The following is a 14,724-nucleotide window of genomic DNA, read 5'->3' on the forward strand; positions in this document are numbered from 1 at the left end:
GCTATGGTCCCCAATATATCAAAACAATAAGACTCAGTCTTTCTTGAATCCCATCTAAAGAGAGATCCCACTAAGGCATTTGGAGTTTTGGTTGAGGAAGATCATAGTCATCTATCATCATCTTGAAGCTATCATCAATTTTGCAATGGAATCCGGTATGTTATTCTTGACAATTTGACAGTAATGATCTTAGATTTTATCTATTCAATATAGATATAAAGAATTTATGCTAACAAGTGGTATCAAAGCATGAATTTCATGTTGGATTGTTAGTTTATGCATTTTCCATTTTAAGAATTTTTTTTTTAAAAAAAGGTCGGCTTACTATAGCAGCGTTGTAAACTCATCGATGGTAGGATGGAAATCTCGACGGTCATTTTTTTTTCTTTGGCAATATGTGTTCTTGCAACCCGTATTCTTGTCTGTGGTATTTGGTATACCCATCACCGATTATGAATGATGTGCTAGTGGTGGATTAAAGTGAATATTATGGTAGATATGATGGATCAGGTGAACAACGTCCAGGGCCCTTTTCCAAATACCTAGAGGAATGTGGAATCGTCCCGCAATACACTATGTCGGGCAAACCCAGCATGAATTGTGTAGCGGAAAGGCGAAATAGAACACTTAAGAATATGGTAAGAAGTATGATTAGTCATTCTTCTCTACCAGAATCCCTTTGGGGTGAGGTACTAAAAACTGTAACATATATCCTTAATAGGGTACCTAATAAAGCAATAGCCAAAATCTCTTATGAGTTGTGGACAGAAAAGAAGCCTAGTATTAGACATCTTCACATATGAGGTTGTCCAGCTGAGGCTAGGCCTTATAGGCCTAATGAAAGAAAATTGGACTCAATAACTATTAGCTGCTATTTTGTTGGGTATTCTGAGCACTCTCAGGGTTTCAATTTTTATGATCCCACTTCTAGATCATTGTTTGAGACAGGAAATGTTAGATTCCTTGAGGATGTTGAGTTTAGGAGGGAAGATAACATAAGGAAAGTCTTTGAAGAGGAATTTGTTTCTTTTCCTCATGTGATTATAAATGATGTTCAGACTCCAATTCTGACTTCATTATTGAACCAATTATAGAACAAGACAACATTGAAGTCCCCGATGTTGAACCTGAAGTTCAAACTCAACAACCTCAAGAAGTGCTACTAAGAAGATCTACTAGAGAGAGAAGAAGTGCAATTCCAGATGATTATATTGTGTTTCTTCAAGAACATCAGGATGATGTGGGCGTAATGGAAGATGATCCAATTAACTTCCAACAAGCTTTACAAAGTTCTAACTTTCAAAATTGGATAAGTGCTATGGAAGAGGAAATAAAATCCATGAAAGACGATGATGTTTGGGAACTTGTCGAACTGCCATCAGGAGTGAAACCCATAGGTTGTAAATAGATATTTAAAACCAAAAGGGATTCACATGGCAATATCGAAAGATATAAGACTTGTCTTGTTGCAAAGGATTTTACTCAAAAGGAAGGCATTGATTACAAAGAGACTTTCTCTCCGGTTTCATCGAAAGAATCTTTTAGGGTAATCATGGCACTGGTATCTCACTTTGATTTAGAGCTACACCAGATGGATTTAAAAACTGCGTTTCTCAATGGAAACATTGATTAGATGATTTATATGGTGCAACCAGAAAACTTTGTGTTTGATAATTTAAAGTCTATGGTATGCAAATTAAAGAAATCTATCCACGGTCTCAAGCAAGCCTCTCGTCAATGATATCACAAATTCCATGAAGTGATAACCTTATTTGGTTTTGAGGTGAACATTGTGGAAGATTGTGTATATCACAAGTTCAATGGGAGTAAATCAATCTTTCTGGCGTTATATGTTGATGACATACTCATAGCTAGTAATGATGTAGGTTTATTGCATGACACTAAGAGATTTCTAAAAAGAAATTTTGAGATGAAGGATCTTGGTGATGCTTCTTTTGTATTAGGAATTGAAATATTGCAAGATCGTTCTCAAGGTATTTTGAGATTGTCACAAAAGAACTACATTGAAAAGATCTTGAGTAGATTTGGCATGAAAGACTGTGTGCCGGGAGATACCCCGATCGCTAAAGATGATAAATTTCATTTAGGTCAATGCCCCAAGACCACACTCGAGACTAAGGAGATGCAGAAGGTTCCCTATGCATCGGCCATTGGAAGTCTAATGTATGCTCAAGTATGTACGCGTCTAGATATTGCGTTCATAGTTGGAGTGTTAGGCAGATATTTGAGTAACTCGGGGATGGATCATTGGAAAGCAGCCAAACGGGTTATGGGGTATTTACAGAGAACAAAAGATTATATGCTCACTTATCGGAGATCAGAAGTTTTGGAGATCATTGGGTATTCTGATTTTGATTATGCTGGATGTCAAGACACTTTGCGATCCATTTCAAGCTATATCTTTATGTTGGCTGGAAGAGCTATATCCTGGAAAAGTGTTAAACAAACACTTATGGCTTCTTCTACCATGGATGCGGAGTTTATAGCATGTTATGAGGTATCCAATCATGGAATATGGTTGCAAAATTTTGTCACTGGGCTGCGGATAGTGGTTGGCATAGAAAGACCACTAAAATTATTTTGTGATAATAAGTCGGCTGTGATGTATTTTAACAACAACAGAAGCAATACGAAGTCAAAGCATGTAGACGTGAAGTTTCTGGTTGTTAAAGAAAGAGTTCAGAATGGTCAAATTTCGATAGAACACATAGGAACAAACTCTATGGTGGCAGATCCATTGACTAAAGGTTTACCACCTAAAGTTTTTCATGAGCATGTTGTTCACATGGGTGTTAGTCAATTTTCTGATTCTATGATTTAGTGGGAGTTTGTTATTGAGAATGTTCTTTGACCTTATTTTATCTATTTTCTATATAGAATAAAGTTGATGNTGATTCTATGATTTAGTGGGAGTTTGTTATTGAGAATGTTCTTTGACCTTATTTTATCTATTTTCTATATAGAATAAAGTTGATGGTTTATGTTTTATTATCTGAACTTGTTTATCATGCATGCAGTTTAGCATAAAGTTTTTTTTTAGAATGATCTCATTATGGAATTTGGACTAGTTGGAAACAGGCATGATCCAGATCACTTTGCATGTAGTTTCCATGCTATCCATCCATACTTGATCTATGTCATTGAATGTATTGGAATTGGTGATCAAGGAAGGTTTAGTTACAAGAGTAGTGACGAACGCCGCCTTGATTCCATGCTAATATAGGAGATGGACCAGATTGAACTAAAGAGGAATTCTATTATTGAAATAACATGTTTATGCACGCTTAAGGTTTATATGATTTAATTATATTAGGTACATAGACATAGCCCAAGTGGGAGATTGTTAGACATATTTAAATAATAATTACATTAATCATTTTAAAAAATTAACTTTGATTTTTTAAAATATTGGTAGAAAATAAATAAGAATAAATAAATTTAGAGATGAGAAAGACGCTTATAGACTTAATTTTTAAAAACTAAAGATAAAAAAAAGTTACGTTAATTTTTTTTTTAAGAAAAAAAAAGGTGTTAATTCTTTTCCTATATATATATATATATTGAATTGGTTATCTTTCCTTTCACGATTCACGACTCGACTTTTGTAATTTTGTTAGAATTAAAGATTCTTTTGTTCAATAGTCAATAAAGTTAATATAAAGCAGCTAGTAATAAAATATTTTGCTTTTATTGGCATGCTAGACTTGATCACTATTGCTAATGGCTAAAGGACAAAATAATAGTAAGACTATTTCATCTTGGTGTAACTTTCTTGTCATAAATGTACTACATTGTAATTTACTATCTAATATTGAGTTTTGTTTTAAATATGGCCCCTAATCTTTCTTATATATTGAAAAATGGAAGTACTTATTATCTTTGACTCATTAAAATGCTAATTAGCTAGCCATATTATTCATTATTATTTTTGTAAATAAAACTACTTTGAAATTATATATCGCCTGTTTTTAATCTTAGTTTCTAATTTTTTGAATTGTCCTCAATTTAATCTTATTTAAATATCTCAATTTTATATTAAGATGTTTTTGATTCCCAATTAGGTCATTTATTAAAATAAAAGTTTTTAACAAAAAAAACAAAACAAAGATAACGTTAAATTCACCACTACATTATTATTTAAATACATAAGAATTATAAATATTGTCGGTCATGTTCTATTTGACACGTGAAATCATATTCATTCCTACTTAAAATCCAATTATCTATCAATATGAATATAACTTAACTAACATATATGTACCTTCACCATAGGTTAATATATTGAAAAATTATTTCAAATGGTAAAACTATTGAGAATATTTACAAAATATAGCAAAATTTTATAACTATCAATGATAGATGCTGATAGTTATAAAATTTTGCTATATTTTGTAAATATTTTGATTCATTTTTTTTAATATTTAAAAATAACCCTAATATATTCCATTTTCATTTCCATTCTATTTGATAGTTATAAAATTTTGCTATATTTTATAAATATTTTGATTCATTTTCTTAATATTTAAAAATAGCCCTAATATATTCCATTTTCATTTCCATTCTATTGAACTAAAAAAATAAAATAAAGATACACCCATCAATAAAATGAATTTCGCAAGTCCATCATTCATTTGCTATAGTAATAAAATAATTTTATTGACATATAAACTATTCAAAACCAAATTAAAGAAAAAAAAAAAGAAAGAAAACAAGAGACTAAGACCACTTGAAAATAAAAAACTACAACATCGAGATTGATAATATAAATTTTCTATTAGTTGAATTAGGTTGAATATGTTAGCCATTCATAATATGATGTCAATATAGATCTATATTATGATCTTTGTGTTATATTCTCAAATTTTCTCTAAGATATTTAACGATTTATTTGAAGGTAATTGTTTTAAATTGTAAAATTGTTGAGAATGTTTTCAAATATAACAAAATAACATTGTCTATCGATGATAGACCACGATAGAATGCAATAGACTTCTATCATCAAGCAATAGATTGCGACGGACTTCTATCACTAGTGATAGAAGTCTATTGTGTTCTAATGCGAACTATCATTGATAAATAATATATTTTACTATATTTATAAATAAATTTATTTNTTCTATCACTAGTGATAGAAGTCTATTGTGTTCTAATGCGAACTATCATTGATAAATAATATATTTTACTATATTTATAAATAAATTTATTTATTTTACTTTATTTGAAAATTACACTTTATTTGAATACTAATGATTTAAAGGAGTTAAAGTGAGAATAAATGATTAGATAAAAAAGAGAGCAAAGCACGAGATAAAACCGTTCTCACAAAAGGTACCTTAAAATGTAAAAATTTCCAGAAATCTTCCCTCTTTTCCTTTTGCTTTTCTCAGTTTACGCCGAAAAGAGTTTTTAGACGGCCAAAAGCAAAGGGGAAAAAAACAAGACTTCTCCACAAATCTGACTCCAACCATTGATTTCACTAGTTAGTCACACGTTTCTCGACTTTTTTTTAATAAATAAATATTAGAAAACGTAGTTGTCATACATAAAAAAGAAATTTAGAAAAGTCATAGATTCTATATCCAACATAAAAAAAAGATTAAAAAAGTCATAGACTCCAAGTACTATAAAAAGATGAACGGATCGAATCTTGTGCAAAAATCATCCTTGAAGACTGATTTCAAATAGTTTCCTCTCAGCACAAATTCCGGCAATCAACAATGTTGGAAAGTTATACATAATTTTATTTTATTATTATTTAATTAAATATATTAAATCATAATTTATTTATTATTTATTAATTAATTAAAATTAAATATCACATATTTAAGATATTTAATTAATTATGTATTTAAATCATATTAAAATGCATACCTCTCTTATAATCCATAGTTTTCAATATGAATCTTATTCATAGTAATTTTAACTTATAGTTTTATACGAATAATTAATATTTATATCTTATTCAAACACACACATATATATGTATTATATAGTCCATCCATATATAGTATGCTAATTGTATCATATAATTAATTTTACATTCCCTTATTTAGTTTGTACAATTCAAATTATTCCAAAACTAAATGATCATTGTTATACCGTTAGTGAGCTAGCAATGAGACTTAATGGATTTACATATTAGAAGCTTCAATGATACAAGATTAAATTAATTAAACTCTTTAATTAAATCAATCAACATTCATTAACTGCGCGCCACTCTACTAAAAACCCACAACTGCCCTCTTCGCACACTATAAAATATTTCTGTGTCCATGGACATAACCAATACCAATAAGTTAACCCTTTACGAATTGCTTGTAATTATAACGGGATCAAATTATCGTTTTACCCCTATAATTACCTCTTACTTCTTAAGTCTCACTAATCTTCTACAACCTATTTATGGTTCTACCATAACAAATCCTTCTCATGCTAATGAGAATGAGAGACTCCATTGTTCAAGACCCAGAGTCAATACTTAAGGGAGCAATTTATTTATTTACCCTAAAGACAGGAAGGAGTGAACTCCATCTTGTGTAACTATGTTCCTAGCTCGCTACTTGGACAAATCTCTAAAATGGTAGGCTTATTGAGTCGGTGACACGAGCCACTCTCACCTACACAAATCAAATTACCACTCTCATAGACAGGAGTTCATAACTCACTCAAGATTGAGGTTGAATTACTTATGGTTATCCTATGAAATGTTAATATCTTCAACCAACAACATTACAAAGGGAGATTAATCATTATGCGGTTTGTTCTTATACAAACTCTTTGTATAGGATATCCCACTCGCATGTCTCCACATGAATGATTTGGATCATAGTGTTTATAACACTTACAATATTTGTAAAATGAGTCGTATCCATAGTGTTACAAGGATAAAATACCTAGTCTTGTCCATATACTACAAATCATTTAAGTTATTACTTGAACATGATCCACATCTGTGTCCAGCACATACAGTTCACGTGGAGATCCAATATTATTATTTGTAACATGATGGTTGGGGTTTTGAACGGCCATCGAAAAGTAGGTTATGATGACAGTTTTAAACCGCCATAGAAAGTAATAAAAAATTTAAACCATCATAAAAAATTTGAAACAAGCTGTCTAACTTTACTTTCAGATTTTAGCACAAACTTCACTTCCCTCCTTCATGATTTTCCTCTTCTTTCCACGATTTTCCATTCCCTCTCACCAACTTGATCTCTCTCTAATTTGTCTCACTGGCCGCCGTTAGTACTCTTCAAAATCTCTCTCCTCTGTTAATTGGATGTTACTCCTTATTCTCACCGGTAAGTATTTTCTATTTTCATTTTTCATTTTTATTTTCTTTCACCGACATCAATCCTTGTTCTCGCCGATATTGTATACTACTGTTGATTCTTTTTTGTCATTTGAGATTGGAAGGTATCTCATGGGTTGAATGGAAATGGAATCAAATGTTTAGGAATTTTGATTTTGCTTGTGAAGATCGAGGGTTGTTTCTAGGTTTTGTTTTCTTTTCACTGCTATTATGATGGGATTCTGTATAGGGTAGTTTCCTTGGGCTTTGAAATGGAGTATTATATACATAATTGATCGTTCTGGTGTAGAATTTTCTTTTTGGAAATCCATGCTCATTGGATTCTTTTATGTTCGTTTCTTGCAAAATTTGCTTCCTTAAGGTTGACGTTGGCACCGATAGGGCTCGAGCAGTTTTCTTTCATTCTCTTGCTCCTCTTTATTTATTTGACACATATTGAACACTTGTTAAAATAACGAATGTATTAAATATTAGTCGTACAAGTCGATATAGATCCGATTTTGATGTAAAGCTGCCTCTCTTTTCCCTGTAAAGGGCTCCGAGTCATTTGGGTGTTTTATATGCCTTTTCATACATGGAATAGGTCTATAATGTTAGAACTCTCTATGAAAGCTGAAAAATTTTCATCCTCACACTCAACAGATATTTCTCATTTACTATAAACACAGTTACAATTGACATGATTTCTTATTACTAAATTGTTTTAATAGGTCATTTGTGTGCATTAATATTCTTTGATTTAATTTTTCTCTGTTTTCTTTTCTCAATTTTTCCCTTCGCGAACTTAGTTTTAGACTCTGAAGAATTTTCTCTTATTCTTACCATGAAAGATATAATTCTATAGTCTTGTTCCTATTTCTTTTGGTGAATACCTTTCTCTTTTTGTTCTACAGGTGTTACAGAAAGATTCGAAATCAAGAAAGAACAGTGTTGCTCGCAGTTTAACGGTTGTCGACTTCTTTTTGTTAAATGTTGTAACCACTTGACTTCATCATCGTTGACTGAATCGCCTACACATATATAAACGAAATCAAACGAGAGATTAAAAAAAGGAGAGTGAATAGAAGAGAGCAAGACATTCATTCTGTAATACTTTGAAGAGTAATAAAAGAGAACCTCCCAATTTACACAATGGACATAGGCCTTTGACCAAACCACTTAAACTCCTGTGTCTTTTCTTCTTCCTCTACGATCATTTAGATTTTGCTAAGGTATCGTTCACACGATCGTGTAGTTCCTATCGCATTGTGTATACGATTGTTTAGCTCCGCGCTCAGTCGTCTATACGATCGTTTAGCTCCTCAACTGTCGTCTATACGATCGTCTAGCTTCATTCAACTATCGTCTACACGATCGTTTAACGCTTCCTCCTNGTATATAATCGTTTAGCTCCTCTCGCATCTTTTACACGATCATTTAGCTTCGCATTGCATCGTCTATATGATCGTTTAGCTCCTCAACTGTCGTCTATACGATCGTCTAGCTTCATTCAACTATCGTCTACACGATCGTTTAACGCTTCCTCCTATCGTTTAGTTATTGATGCATCGTCTACACGATCGTGCAGACTTTTGGTAAACGATAGAAGGATTTTTCAAGCATCTATATTCTATCTCCCCTAACTCTTGAATTGTTATCAACCGTTATAACTGAGTGTATTGAGATTATTAACGTGAAGAACTAATCATATGGGACAACAACAGGCTTATTAACGAATTTAACAAATAAGTCAAGGATTTGGAATTAGGCAGGAATAACTCGAACACTAATCAAATGTTGATGAATTGTAACAGTAAATTCTTTGACAGAAATGTTCCTTCCCATATATGTTTTGTGGTAGTGCATTGTTATTAACTATTACCTTTATGCAGAACAAAGAGTTGAATTCATATGCTACCCTTAGCAGTAAGATATGATGTCTATTGTGATCAACTATGTTATTTGGTACCTCTGACAATCAAGGTTAATTCCATTATTATTACATTCCGACACAAGGTAAAGGTAGTTTTGATAAACATTTCATCATAGCATAGCTTTTACATTTCATAATCTGATATATGTAAAGTAAGTCTTTACGTATTGCTCATGGTAGACAAATTCAAATGTTGTTATTTATATAATATCTATATATGTAGCATAATTCACATTGGGGGTATAGTAATTGTACTATCATTTTGCTTTACTGAACATACTTTATCTAACTAATATCAATGGATGCAAAATGTTAAAAGTTGGTTGTTTTGACTTTTTTCTGGTTTGGTCTGAGTATGATTGTTGCAGCACTCAAGGACTTATGTCCCTACGTCAGGGAAAAAAAGGAAGAAATACTCAACGACTTATGCCGCTAAGTTAGAAAAAAATGGAAAAAATAATGAAGGTATGTAGACCACAACTTTATTACCTCGTCATACATCATTTTTCCTAATGATTTTCACAATTACTATTAAGTATTAAATATGCACTCTTTGGAACTCACAGTGCATGCATGTTGGAATTCATTATATTGAAGTTAATTTTAAAAGTGTGCTTTTCTATTTGTTATATTTATGGTGCATTTCGCTTTGTTTGGAGGGTCTGGAAACTATGTTTCCATTTCTTTGAGATAATTAATGGAGTTCTTGATTTTGTTTTTTTACCCTCACGACTCACTACTTATATAAAAATTATTCTATTGGTTTATTGTAGTTGTGTTGGTGTAAAGGGATCAAATCTCGTAGCGGAAACGTTTCATATGAAAACACGTTGCATCCCACGATTCGATTTATACAATAAATAAAATCGTTATACTAAACTAAATGAATAAACACGTAAACTAGCATGCTATTGGAGAAAGGATTAGAACGGTTCTTATCTTTATAAATTTACCAAAATCCATGAACAACCCTTTGTTCAAGTCTCGGAGACACCACTTAGGAGAACTTTGTTCAAATCCCGGAGACAACACTTAAGAGAACTTTGTTCAAGTCTCGGAGATAACACTTAAGGGAACACTCATCTACTTATTCTTAAGGAGAGAATGAGTGAATTTCATCTTGTATTCTTATGTTTCCAGCTCCATTCTCAATCTTGTCCCCAAAATGGTAGGCATATTGGGTCGATGATCTGACCACCCTCACCTAACAAATCAAAGGACAATCCCTCATGAACAGGAGTTCATAGTATACTCATGATTGAGACACGACTTCCTATTGAAATAGGAACTTGACTAATCAACAGTGTTACATCTAGTGGTTACTATTTCGTGGTCCAGTCTTATGCAAACTCATTGCATAGGATATCTTCACTCGTGTGTCACCTACACCAACGCATTGGATGATTATGTTTGTATCAAATACAAAGTGGGTTGTATTTATATTGTTACCAGGATAAGATACCTAGCCTTGTCCCTATACTATAGATCCTTTAGGCTGTATCTTGAACATCGATCCTTGTATATCTCCACATACAGTTCAAGATTCATAAGACAACCTTGGATGTTAGTTTATTAGATTTATGATTATTAAGACAAAAGAGACAACAATACAGATAATAACATTTATTGATTTAACATTCATAACTCTTTATTAATAGTCAATTAATAACATTTACTTCTACGAGTCTTATGACATAGAATCCAACATGACCGAGATGGGGGTTGAGATACATAGATAGCATTGGAAATAGATTTTTGGAGTTAACTATGGCTTTTAAGAGAGAAGTTAAAACAACTATTATTGTAAATATGTAAGTTTATTAATGATCATGTTAATTTAGTTTCATTCTATTTAAATTCATTAACCATCCGTTTATATCCTTTCAGCTTATAATTTTTCATATTGTTTCGTTATTTCTAGCTAGAGAATGGAGAAAAGGTCGATAAACAATGATTAACAACATTGTGCCATTTTTTGGGACATCTATCAATTGTGAGCAATAATTATTATCAATTTTCGTCACACAACAACAACCACAACATATGTTTGAGTATCACATGGTGGTACACATCAACATATTGTGTGTGGCTCCTTAGAACTTTTTTTTTTTTTTTCCCCCTTTTTTAGCTTGGTAGCTCTGTAGATTTGAAACGATATTGTTTAGCATTTTTTTTTTGAGAATTGTATTGGAATTCAATTCTAAATCAATAAATGAAATGATAGACCATGATTTGAAATTATGATTATTTTGCTAAAACATTGGTGTGGACTGTATGGAATTAATTGAAACAGGGGTAAAGAACTATTGTAGAAATCGATTTTAATACAAAAGGTGGGTTCCAGTTATGAAAACAAATATATTGCAGGTTCAATTAGAAACAATGTCAGTTCTACAATGTCATCCATTTCATATACAATGTCAATTAGCAATTGATATTAATTCAATACATAATCGTATTATGTATGATGGAATGAGTATGATGTCGGTTTTTAACTGATATCATACAAAACTACCATTAAATGTATATGATATGATGTTAGTTTACAACCGCCATTTTAAACAACTGCCATCATATCTATAAGAGGCGAAAAATATGAACGGGAATGAGCAATGACTTGAGTTTCGTTCTTGAGTTCGAGCGGGCGTAGCATTCTGGTCTTAAGCAAAGTCGTCTTGTTCGGCCATATGTCCTGTTCAGTCAGTTGCATATCAGTCAGCATGATTGTAGCAATACAAATGTTCTTAGGAGATGAAAGCTTGATGTAATTGAGCTCGACCGATAGGGAGAGGAACGATGTAGAGCCCGATTGATAGGGAAAGAAGCTTCAGTTGCTTCATTGAGCGAGATGTAATTGAACTCGACTAATAGGGAGAGTAGAAGGAGGAAATAACGATTTTGAAAACATGACAGGGCAAGGATAGATTCTTTACAATGACCACCATAGATCAAATGAAAGAGATGTAGCGCAACTTAGTAGCTCTTTTTCTTTTGGGTACAAAATGTCATGGGTTCCAATCCTGTCATTCCTACCTATTACTTCTCCTCTAGGCGGTAACAAAGGATCCATTGAGATCGATTTAAATTGGACAAACAAAATCTTTCATTGTTCAAGCTCCAGGTGCACCTATCAGAACAGACCAATTATTAGATCCACCTATCATCGCTTGTATAACCATAAAAAAGATCAGCTTAGGAAAATATCGGTCTAGCCATTGATGGCGGTTCAAAATCGCAATCAAAGATAATTTGCCATCGTAGCCTAAGATGATACGTGATACAATATGTAATGATGACAGTTTGAAACTCACATCTAAAGCCAAAATTATTGTAGTGAAATGGGTGGTTTTTCTCCAACAACTAGTATTGGAGTGTTAGGTTCATAGTTTCTTGAATTTCAAAGTATTTGTTATTGCAATATTATTTGTCCTCCTACATCATAAAAGAGTTCTTGAAACATGCTACAATATTGTGAATAGTGTGGGTTGTTCACTATTAGTTATTTTGCAAGAAAGAGAAACATATATGTCAAGCTTTATGAGTTTAGTAAAGTTTGATGTAGAAACTTTTGATGGAAGGATCTACTTCAACTTGTGTAAAGTGCAAGTCAATGATGTATTAATACAATTTGGGTTGCATAAGTGCAAGTTAAGGGTGATGGTGTTCTAGTGTAGTTTCAAAGTGATTCCAGCAAAAGTTCAAAGAAGTGAGTCTTCAAGCAAAAGATGGGTTGCTGGGGATGCAGATATTCTGAACACATGAAAAATAGAGCAGGTTTGTCAAAGAGCTCTAGATTAGATGTTGATGTAGTCTTTCTGGCCAGGGGAGACAATGACTTCCTTTAAAGAAGCCAAAATTCATCTTTGTGATATGTCTACTTTGCCATGATAGAATATGTGATATTAGCGATTCTGCAAGTTTACACACGAGCATTGATTTGGTGGTTATGCAAGATGTTTGGTGGAAGTAGTGTCGATGGCTGAAGAACTTTCGAGTAAGCCAAGTGGAAATTGCACCATAAACTTTAGCAGGTTTATTGACATGTGACGAAAAAGTAAAATCTTGGGTGGTGGTATTCCGTGTCTACTATTTATAGAAAAATATTAGAAGTGCAGTTGCCATACATAAAAAAAGGTTTAGAAAAGTCATGGGCTCCAAGTACTATAAAATGAACCTATGTGTTTTCTTTTCAATTATCTCAGTTAGGAAAAAGAAAAAAAAGGCTTAGCATGTTAACTCTAATTAAATTAATTTTCTAATCCTAGTTTGAAAGTGGGAAAGGGTGTAAGTAGTCAAAAAGCTTTAAGCGAGAGCTATTGTAATCGGAGTTGGAGAGAAAATTATTCTGTGTGATTGTAGCAATTTTTTCATATAGTGAATTTTTCTAGTTCGTAGTTTTTTCTCCAGTTTGGAGTATTTTCATGTAAATTCTTGTGTTCTTAGATTTTATTGATTTCTTTTAGTTTCTCAATTATTTAAATTCCCTGTAAGAGTGTAATAACATGCAACGGAAGTATCAAGGATCCATAAGCATTTAAATTCACTAATTTTGGCAGAAACTAAAGCACGATCATCCAAATAAGAGGTTTTTAGATCATACCTTTATAGAACTCTTCAAGATCTTAATCAAACAGCAGTAGTCTTCTCCAATGATCACTGTGAACCACCTCAAGATCTTTCCCACTATCCTTTTGGAGCTTTAGACCGAGTTGTGGGACTTAAGAACAGCTTGAAGCAATGTAAAATCGAAGGAGAAGCTCACAGTACCCATTTTTTTGAAGAACTCTTCTTCAGTCGAAATTTTCTCTCAAAATTTATGTAGAATGCATGCCTCCAAATCATTTCATTCTTCTTTATTTATTGTAGATGAATATGCAAAGAAGAGATGTGTCTGGCTTGGAGTTTAATGAAGAAGAAGAAGTGAGCTTTGTGTGAGCATGAAGAAGATGATAATGGAAAACCATGTTTTTCCATTTGTGCATGTAATCCAAATTTTCTAATTTTTCTTTAAAACCAAAGCCATGTTCAAAATTCAATTTTGATTTTATAACTGAAAAATCAAATTTCTAAAATTAATTTCATAAATTAATTTAAAAAATATTAATTAATTTAATATCAAATATTACATTAATTTTTGCACAATAACCATCTTCATATATTTAAATCATATTTGAATATATATTCTCCTAATCTATTTAATTTTAATTTGAACATTTCAAATTAATTTCTCAAGTTACTCTAAAGTTTAACCATTTACGAGCTTGTAGGGGACCTTGCGGACCTACAGATCATGGGCGGCAACGATTCGAGATTAATCGGCTAAACTCATTAGACCGATCTAACCCTCATTCGTTAACGCACTCTACTATAGCCCATAGTTGAACTCCCCTCACAGTAGAGATATTATGTCCACTTTATAACCATAATCAGTAAGTCGATCATTCACATGTTGTTCATAATCACAGCTAGGTCAAAATAA

General features: G+C 32.2%; 1 long non-coding RNA gene across 1 annotated transcript; it reads left to right on the forward strand.

Moving 5' to 3' along the window:
• The first annotated feature begins 8,771 nt into the window (after positions 1 to 8,771).
• Positions 8,772 to 11,486, forward strand: LOC120073773. Its single transcript, XR_005480794.1, has 2 exons — positions 8,772 to 9,710; positions 11,167 to 11,486. It is a non-coding gene; the product is annotated as an uncharacterized LOC120073773 (long non-coding RNA).
• Positions 11,487 to 14,724: the final 3,238 nt, after the last annotated feature.

This window comes from Benincasa hispida, chromosome 1 (genome assembly GCF_009727055.1).
Source record: "Benincasa hispida cultivar B227 chromosome 1, ASM972705v1, whole genome shotgun sequence".
Classification (NCBI taxonomy): domain Eukaryota; kingdom Viridiplantae; phylum Streptophyta; class Magnoliopsida; order Cucurbitales; family Cucurbitaceae; genus Benincasa; species Benincasa hispida.